We start from the raw sequence: 9,645 nt of genomic DNA on the forward strand, positions 1-9,645 counted from the left end.
TAGTTTTTTCATGTTTTCCTCCTTCGTATTTTATTCTCTTTCTTTCTCTTGTTGAGGAAAAAACAATCCTCTCTTATGAGCAGGTAGAGTTGAAGCAAACACCTGTTGGGGGCTAGGGTCACCCACCTAATTCAATGATCCAAGTCACAAAAAAAAGTTTGGTCTCAACAATTTACAAAGAAAACATTGTCCTTCTTACCATTATTTAATTTTTAATTATTTATTTAAATCTAACAATCTTGCAACTACTTCTAATTTCGAGCCCAATCCAAACTATCGATGAAGAAAGAGGGATCTACCGGAGGGTGAAGCTCCTTTCTATAAGGGGGCACTCATGTTCTTATTATAAGTATAAGATTATAAGATAGTGATTTTATCTGCATATGTTTGTTTGGTAAAAATAATAATCTTCTCCCTTGATCATCATTCAAAATGAAAAGTATTCAATTAAAACATGAAAACGTAACTGAATTGGTCCTAGTTACTCTAGCTACTTTGAAATTCGATGGTGTTTTTCGTAGTAGTCCAAGGGATTGGTTCATGTTTGGACATGCTTCGTTTGCTTTGCTTTTCTTTTTCGGCCACATTTGGCATGGTGCTAGAATGTTGTGGGCAATTGGGTACACCAGCCCAAATAAATTGCTTTATTTATGTATGAATACCTCTTTAACTTTTATTATTTATATATGGGTGCCCCTTAAAGTTTAAGGTTGAAACTATTATTAATCTAGAGCCTCCTTGCATACCAATGGAGCACACCTAACTCTTACTTGTAGGAAGAGATGTTTCCTGCCCATTGCACTAACCCCCTCGGAGATACCTTCATCTTGGAGTCCAGGAGTTACCGTTAAAGGGTCTAATAGCTGATTCCACAAGGCTCAGACCAGGGTTTCTCTTCAAACCCTGTGAAGAAAAATGTGACACACAGCTAGGTTACTGCAAATTATGCACCAAAGCAAACATGTGGTCTTCAACATTACTCAAAATGTATCCTCCACATTTCCACATGCAGTTGTGGGAAGTGATATATGTTGTGTTTGATGCAAGAAGTGGTTCCAATGGCCTTTGAATAATGACACAGCTCCAAGATAAGAGAAGAAACTCAATGGTTTTCTTTGTAAAGAAAAAAATGTACAAATAACAACTTTCATATTGGGGATCAATGTACACTTTGGTTACACAACATGGTCAGTCGAAGCAGCCTCCTATAGTCTCTCATTCTCATGTTACAAGGATCCTTCCCTTAAAGTTCCAAGTTACTACAATCTGCAGAAATCTTGTGAGTGAACATCATACAGGAAACATCTTAATTGCATTGGCCACTTTTGTTCTATGCTCCCTTTCAGCATACAAGAGATGACAATAACTGGAAGACACAAAGAAATCAAGAATGTGATCACACAAGCCCCAAAGTACAGAGGAATCTGGACCTAAAGAAGTTACTAAACAGAAACTTGGTGCTAGATTTTTGAGGAGCAGAGTTCAGACCAGCAGAGTTGTGTCTCACTTTAAGAATTGTTTGTCCAATCACTGACCTTATCTGGTCAATTGTCTTTTCATCAACGGGATGCCCAGAGGCACCACACACATAGAAAGTGTTGATTGCTATGCCCCCTCTGGTTGTTACTTCTGCTCTAGTGACAGATAAGCTATTCTCACGAAACAGCCTTGTGACATCCGAGAGCAGGCCAACTATATCAGTGGCACATAATTCGAGCTTCAGCCCCTGAAATTCCCAACAATTTAAGAAGGAATGAGTGTTGAATGGAAGAATATGGGCAAAAGCAAAAGTTGGGAAACAACACCTACAGGGTACACCGCTACAGAATTCAAAAACGCCAAATTATAAGGCCAGTCACAGGAAGAAGAAATGTTAAAACTTAAAACAGCATTTTTCATTCTTAAGATTAAAGAGAATAAAGAAATCTACACAAATAATGACTCCTATATCTCAAATCTAGATAGCAGATATTCTACAGTTGCTTAAATTAATATATATGGACAATTAAACGATGATGTTCTGAACTACCTTTTGTACTCTAACTCCTTCTGTTTGATATTTTAAGCATGTAATTGGCCAAAACAATGAACCATAATACTGTAATATTCAAGGATAAAAAACAACCTGCTCATCATGAGCACTGAAATTGAAGATCCATTCATAGCAAATGCAGTTGAGAAAAGATTAAATTAAGACATTTCCACACATAGACCTATTAATTAATAATTCCATGACTCTCTGATTCTAAAATTCAAAATGTTTTGCAAAACCCTATACCAAGGAACAAATGACATTAATAGGTCCAATCAAAATATTCTGCAAAACCCTATACCAAGGAACAAATGACATTAACAGAAACAAGGACTATGAAACAAATTAAGTACAGAAGTATTTGCGATAACAGACCTCTGAAACTCTTATCTTTGTTGTTGCCTGAAGACATTGGACAAGGCACTGCCTTTCAGCTTCTGAATTTACAGGGCATCCATCTAAATGACAAATATAGTATTCCTTCGATGAAAAAAGTAACAAAAAGAAAAGGATTCAGTTTGACATGTCATCAGACACTTTGTACAATTTCAAGAAAATGATCAGGTTTGTTTCACAATTAATAAAAACCACAGAAAGATCTATTTTCATATTCCAATACACAATCAGTTTTAAATTTATGGAACTGGATTTGACTTGCTGTAATTCTGAGGGACTATCTAGTCACAGTTCAGTATTACATGATAAGCTTCAGGTGTTTCTGCATCAACGTTTGCGTGAAAAACCACATATTGCATGTCCGTCAAAGTACATACTGTATCAAAAAGAAGCTTTGGCCTATCCCTGCAGCGAATGGTGACAACTGAGTAGTCCTTCTTAGTGCAATCCATAACGGTTATATGAGGCCTAAGACTGTCAATTATGCAGTCTTAATCACCTCTTTCATAATCCCGGTCAGCAAACATCATCTGGTGCAGCCTCCTCTCAGTGTGAGTATGACCAAAAGAAACAGTTGCACTTGCACCTCTACTTCTGTTGTTGCCTCTCAATACATTGCATAGAAGCTCCTTGATCCTAGAAAGTGTCAACACCCCAACCTTTTTGACCCTCAAGCACATTTTTTTTTAACATAAAGCATTGAGGTGTGACGACACAACGATTCAAAAGAGAGAGCTATGCCATTCAAGACAATGGGGCAAACTTTCATTCATATAACAATTTTGATTCATACAAAATCACATCTAAGTGTACGACAAAAATGCCCCAAAACATAGAATTGATGTCTACCAAAAACAAGACATCAATATAATCAAAATAAGATGTGCCAGTGCTACAAAAGACCCAAAACCTCCCCGGTAGGATGTGAGTAAAACCATCTGCTCAACCTGCTGCCCCTGGTCCACCAAAACCTGAAAAAAATGAAACAAAAGAAGGCTTAGCCTTCGCAGTATGGCAACAAGCCAGGAAAATCTCAAACCCTCTTAGGTAGGGATCAATATCATAAAAATAATCTATCGTCATGTCGTGTTAGGGCATAGGCACATCATTTGCCAAGAAAAACCACTAACATAGACTACGACATGTAAAGGCGACTCAAGGGCCACAGTATCACAATCTCAATCACATGCAAGGCATGCTTAAACATTTCATTTCATTCATATCATTCACATGCCTCTCAAACACATGCATTCGTTCACACACAATTCAATCACATACTTTCATTTTCATTAACTTTAGTGAATTGACAGTTCCTGTGGGTGCAAACACAGGCACGTGCACACCATGGGCGGCCCATAGCCAAGAGACAACCCTCGTGGTGGCCCATAACGGTATGGATCCATTCATCCGCTGCAGCGGTAGAGCACTCATCCATGGGTGTGTGAATTCCACAGATAGATACTCAGCCTTCCCTAGGACACCCAGGTTGAGAAGGTGGGAGCCCAACGCTCCAAGCACAACACACAACAGTACCCTGGGGCCTTGCACCGCCTGCACTCCGAACAGGCGAGACCAGTGGCGAAAGCGGGACGTCTTCCAATCACATTGCCACAACCCACTGGCCTCTCATCTCTTATTCATTCTTAGTTAACATTATGGAAACACAATCACAAAATGATCAGTTAGCTCATGAGGTTGGTTCACTCCTCGAGTGCACCCATTCCTCCAAATGCCTCCACACAAGGGCTACACATATAATTTACTTTCTTAACTAGCCGTCATAGCAATACGAGTACAACTACCCTCCAAATCATTCATTTACATCACTGCCCATGACAATGTACATGCAACCAAACACAACATTCACCTCAATTATAACATCAATCACATCTTTGAAAACCTTAGCCAAACCACAGAGAGTAGTCTCGAACAGTTATTGGCTCGTAGCTGTCCTATGCAGTTATCATTCTAGGATGCTTTCTAATGCACAATTGGGGTCGAGGAGACGCTCAACTCGATACCCCACCCCATCTGTCTTAAACAGTTGTCAATTCTAGCAAGCACATGCAAATGCATCACATTTTCAAAACAAACTACTAATAGCCTTTCAGAACAATTTATATCATATATCAAATCATGTGCATGCATACATACATTCATTCACAAAACAATCAATTAATTTACATCACAATCCTGGGATCCCACGATCTTAGGAACACACATTCACACATTTGCCCCAGGCAGGGATTTGCCTAGAATATCGCCATACCCATCGCGCACCCTCAAAACTCTCCAAAATGCCTCGAGCTTTGAATCTGGTCGCTTAAAGTCGACGGGACGTGTCCGGTGTACCTGCAGACATAACCACAATGTAAGATTTCTACTAGTTACCTTACGATCCAAACAAACATAAAACAAAATCATGGAGGCACATGTCATTGCCTCAAGAAGGTGTCGACGGGTAGTGTCGACCAACAATCCCTCCAATAGGCCTCCTCCTAACATCTTGATGTTGCCACCAAACGTCCAAATTCATTGTTTCGATCAATCCCTCATGACCCAATTCTCATTTGTTTTCTTTAGTCGAGGCGTCAACCCCAATCATATCCATGCTTTCCCCCCTCAGACTCCAAAATACATCCGTTCACAAAAGCATGTGCGGCATGCTCACTAAGACGGTTTTAAATCTTCCCCACAACCTCGCAATCTCTACCATGCTTCCCTATTTCTTCGAAAATCAACACCCCAAGCTTAACCATCGCTTCTCCAACATAATCCTAAACTTTCTCCAAAAAGCAAAGTCGCTAACATGCATCACAAATCATCAATTCTACCTTCTAGCATGATCAAACAATAATTATACGTGTTCCAAAGGAAAATATACAATAAAATAGGCTCAATTACGCCTTGCTCACCCCAAAACAAGAGTCTAGACTGCTGCAATCCTTTCGGCAGCCACCTCACGAGTTAGAGAGGTCCTCAAACGGCTAAAATCATGCAATGCCGCCACCACAACACCTTCTATTCGCTGCTATGAAGAGAAAGATGCAACCCCAAACTGCAATTCCAATCCAACAGCTACAACTAGCGAGAAAAGTAAAACTATACTCAAGAGGAGGAGTTCGGCTAAGGGATTGATTTTGTTGGGGGAGGCAGGGAACAACGAGGGAGAGGGAAGCTGGGACAGAGAGAGAGAGCACGAGAGCTGTGAGTGGGAGGAGGCTGGCGGTATGGAGAGAAAGTGCAATGAGAGAAGAGAGGGCAAGTAGAGAACGTTCGGACAGTTGGGGAGAAACGGACAAAGGGAGTAAGGGAGACCGTAGAGGGAGGTGCAAGTGAGGAGCACGAGAGACAAGAGGGAGACGGTCAGAGAGAGGTCGTGCGGTTGAGAGGGGAGACGGCAGAGACGTGAGAGAGGGAGGAGGAGAAGAAGGAAGGAGGAGGAGTTTGGGAGAGGTTGAGGGCTTAGCCAAACGTCGCCGCCGTTCCTTCCTCCGCCGGCCCAAGCGTCGCCACTGCACCCTCGTCCTCTTCCTGGTCCCACATGGTCAAAACAGAAGAAAGAAGAGCGGCAAGGAAGAAGAGGGAGACGCGAGGGAGAAGGGCCCTCACGCACTTGGGTTCGGGTCCAGATCTGGACCCGACCCGGCCCACCTGAAAGACATCGAGCGTTACAGAAAGTCTTTGCGGGTCATTAATAGGCAAACCAGTTGCTTCCTCAGTTACATGTATCATTGCTCCAGCTCTAGTGTTATGGGTCCAGAGTTCAACATTCACCACATTGCACTTGAGATAGGCAAGAACTGCAGAAACTTCTGAGAGTAACCCTGGACGATCGGTACCCGTTAACTCAATTGATGTGTTCCCATTTGATGGTTGGATACCAATGAACCTTCACATAGTATGGGGGCAAGAGGGATCCTCACCTAGAGACTGCACATTTAGTTACCCAACATCACATGCTTAGTCAAAGTTAGTAGAAAATGGAAATGTTGCTTGGTTGTTTAAACAGCAACCAATTAGATTTCAAGTTAGCTTGGTTTATCATAGCATAGGAAATGCAATATTCCAAGGTGACTAGTTCAACCAAACCCATTCGAGAAAAAATCAAAGAAACCAACTAGTTCATTTATTCTGACATGTAAAAAAGGACTCAGAGAAGGCCAAGCTTCTGTGTAGTCAATGGGGACTTCTTAACTTGTCATGCTCAGAGTTGACTTTCTGGTCTACTGACTCGTTTAAATACATTCATCTTGAATTATACGGAAGCCAAATCTAATTTTCATGGAACTGCATTTCTTTTTTTTAAAAAAAAAGAAAGAAAAAACCGCTCAGATTAGCTGAGTAGTACGAAACCACTCAAGTGTTCTGAATGTGGAAATGCAAACAATTCAAGTTCACCGAAGGTAGAAATACAGACAATCAGATTCCATGGACTTGAAAACAAAAATCAGACAAAATATCAAGAACAAGCAGACAGAAGAGGTAAGTAACAACTGAAAATTCTAAGGAATGCTGGTGGTAGATGAAGACAATAACATGAACAAAGCAGATCAGCAGCAAACATTCAGCAAAAGCTCCAACCCAACTTCACCCCAAAAATGTTGAAAATACAGATAATTAAAATGTACCTCTCGAATGCAATCCAAAATCTTCTCATCTCTGACTTTTTTCCCCTCTGAATCAGTTACATTAAAAACTTCAACAGAAACAAAAGTTAGGAAAGAACAGTCAGATCCTTATAGTCCACATTAATGGGGAACGAAAGTAGAAAAGATACTAACGTTTCAATGAAAGAACAAGTACAGTTCTCTATGAAATCGAGCTCTCAAAATAGGTTTCCTCAATAAACTAAAACTGTGGTGAAAAAGATATACTTGAATACTGGTACTTCAAAATACTTGAAGAATAGGATTTTTTTCTCATTTTGGACAACAAAATATAATAACTTATTTTGGCCCGCATGGGATTCTCAAATTATGTAAGAAATAGATGAAGATAGAATTACCATCCATGAACCAACCCCCATCTGAAGAAATGTAGGCCTTCGTCATAATGAGATTTAAATCAGTGAGTATCTGGACAACTTCCAGAAGTATGCCATGTTTGTTTGCACTATCCACCTGCATCAACCCATATAGATATAACATGTTAACAAGAAAAAAAAATCCAAAACAAATAGAAAAGCAAAAGAATTGATTAAAATCTACCCTGACAACCGTTGCGTTATTGCATGACTCATTGTCAATTACCACCCTGACGTAAAAAAAGAGGAAACAAAAGAAGAATAGAGATCAGCAATTTTCAGGTGATTGGTAAACCAGAAACAGGGATAAGAATTATAGCTGGGAGGATTCATCCTTCTGACTAGTTTCTCGTATTCGTCCTCCATAGTCTACCAGACGTCCATATATAGCTTATGAACCAACGAAGGAGTAAAGCACTCTGTTTCTTTTTCTTTAATTTTCTTGAAAGAAGCAAGGAGGTTCGAGTGTGGTGCCCAAAACCAGTCGTAGAAACCACCAACGTGTGGAAATCAGCGATAGGCAAAGAAACAACTCTCACCGATCTCAGGAAAAACTAGTATCCTCTCTCCCTCTCTCTCTCTCTTTCTCTCCATAATAAGTTGAAGGCATTTGTGAATTGCCATGCTAGAAAAGAAAGAAGGTTGTAGCGAAACTAGAGAAGTCTCTCTCTCTCTCTCTCTGAGATAAGTTGGAAGGAAGCTTGTTGTTGTAGCTCAGAGAGACAGAGACTACAAAATGTAGACGAAGAGGAGTGGGGAGAGGCTTCAGACCCTCCTCTCCTTCACGCTTCCTTTTATCATCCCCTCCAGGATTCTGTCGTTCAGCTCGTCACCAGCTCTACCACTTCACTTTATCCTACCTTCCATCCGGACCATTTCTGGTAAAATACAGTTTTGAAATTCCCATCTTTCGGACAAATAAATTTTATACGTAACATGGAATTAATCGGCTCATATATATAAATAAATACATATATCCTATATTTATTTATTTAATGTGATGTGTGCGTAGAATATTTGGCAATTGCAAAAACAAGAGAAGAAATCATCAGAATTGATTTAATGAATAGTCGTTGAGAACAAATGCTCATAATTGGCTTAATTAATTGTATTAGCAGAGACCCACTTCTCAGTTTGAGTGAGGCAGGGACCAGGTTCAGATCCCGGTTAAACTGTCCATTCTCATTACCTCAGGTGTTCAACTAGTTTAGCTAATTAGGGTTGGACTCGAACTCATTCATGTAAGTTCAACTTGTTAATAAACGAGTCGAATTTGAGTTTATTTTGCTTGAACTCGACTCAATTTTTTTAATAAACGAGTCGAATTTAGGTTTGATTTACACGAGCTCAACTTAATGTATTGCCTGTTTGTTAATCTATATTTGCATCTCGGTAATTTTTTATGATTTTTAACACTTTTATATTGTTTTAATTTTTATTAAAAAAATAAAATGTCATGAACTTAAATAAATTGAACCTGACTTGAGTTCAAAACAATAAATATGTGACTCGAGCTGAAACTTTGGTTTGGATTCAAATCATGAAAAACCATATCTAGGGTCCAAAATCTCTTACCCAAGCCTTTCGGCATGTCGTGTGAGAGTTAAGCACAACAAACAAATGATATTGAATGAGGCCAAAAGTGGCGCTTCTTTTTAGATCCATATTGTAATGTATTTAATTAATCTAAAGTTTAGCTGTACGTTATGCAGATGCTCTGCCATTTCACCAGTGTTTCGGAATGTTAAAAACTTTTAGTTAAAAAAGTGCTTTTTTAGGGTGTAAAAACGAATTTTACTCGAAAAATTTAAACTTTTATTGTTCCTCTGTGTTTTGTTTCATAATTTTTTTTTCATTTTGTCTACAATGACTTTGATGTATGTGTGTTTATTTGTAACAGAGCACACCATTCTATCAGTTCTAAATGCATGTTAGGGATTTTGTGTTTTGAGTAGTATACATTTGTGTTTTGAGTAGTATACATTTAAATCTTATGTATGTGATTTTGACTTAGTTTATGTAAATAAAGTTGAGTTTTCTTGAGGTTTTTTTATATTTTGTTTATGACGAATGCAATTTATACTCATAGCAAGTTCCTCCCTCCACTCTTTGTGTTTTTTGTTTTTCTTGCACATTATTTGTTTTCCAATTATTTATGCACTCTTTTATGCCTTGAAGTTTAAGGCAGATA

The 9,645-nt window shown here is 39.2% G+C and overlaps 1 pseudogene; it reads right to left on the bottom strand.

Annotated features, from left to right (window-relative positions):
* Nucleotides 1-1,384: 1,384 nt before the first annotated feature.
* LOC116250864 (ACT domain-containing protein ACR4-like) lies at nt 1,385-7,838 on the bottom strand (annotated as a pseudogene).
* Nucleotides 7,839-9,645: the final 1,807 nt, after the last annotated feature.

The sequence above is a fragment of the Nymphaea colorata genome, chromosome 3 (genome assembly GCF_008831285.2).
Source record: "Nymphaea colorata isolate Beijing-Zhang1983 chromosome 3, ASM883128v2, whole genome shotgun sequence".
NCBI classification, from domain to species: Eukaryota; Viridiplantae; Streptophyta; class Magnoliopsida; order Nymphaeales; family Nymphaeaceae; genus Nymphaea; species Nymphaea colorata.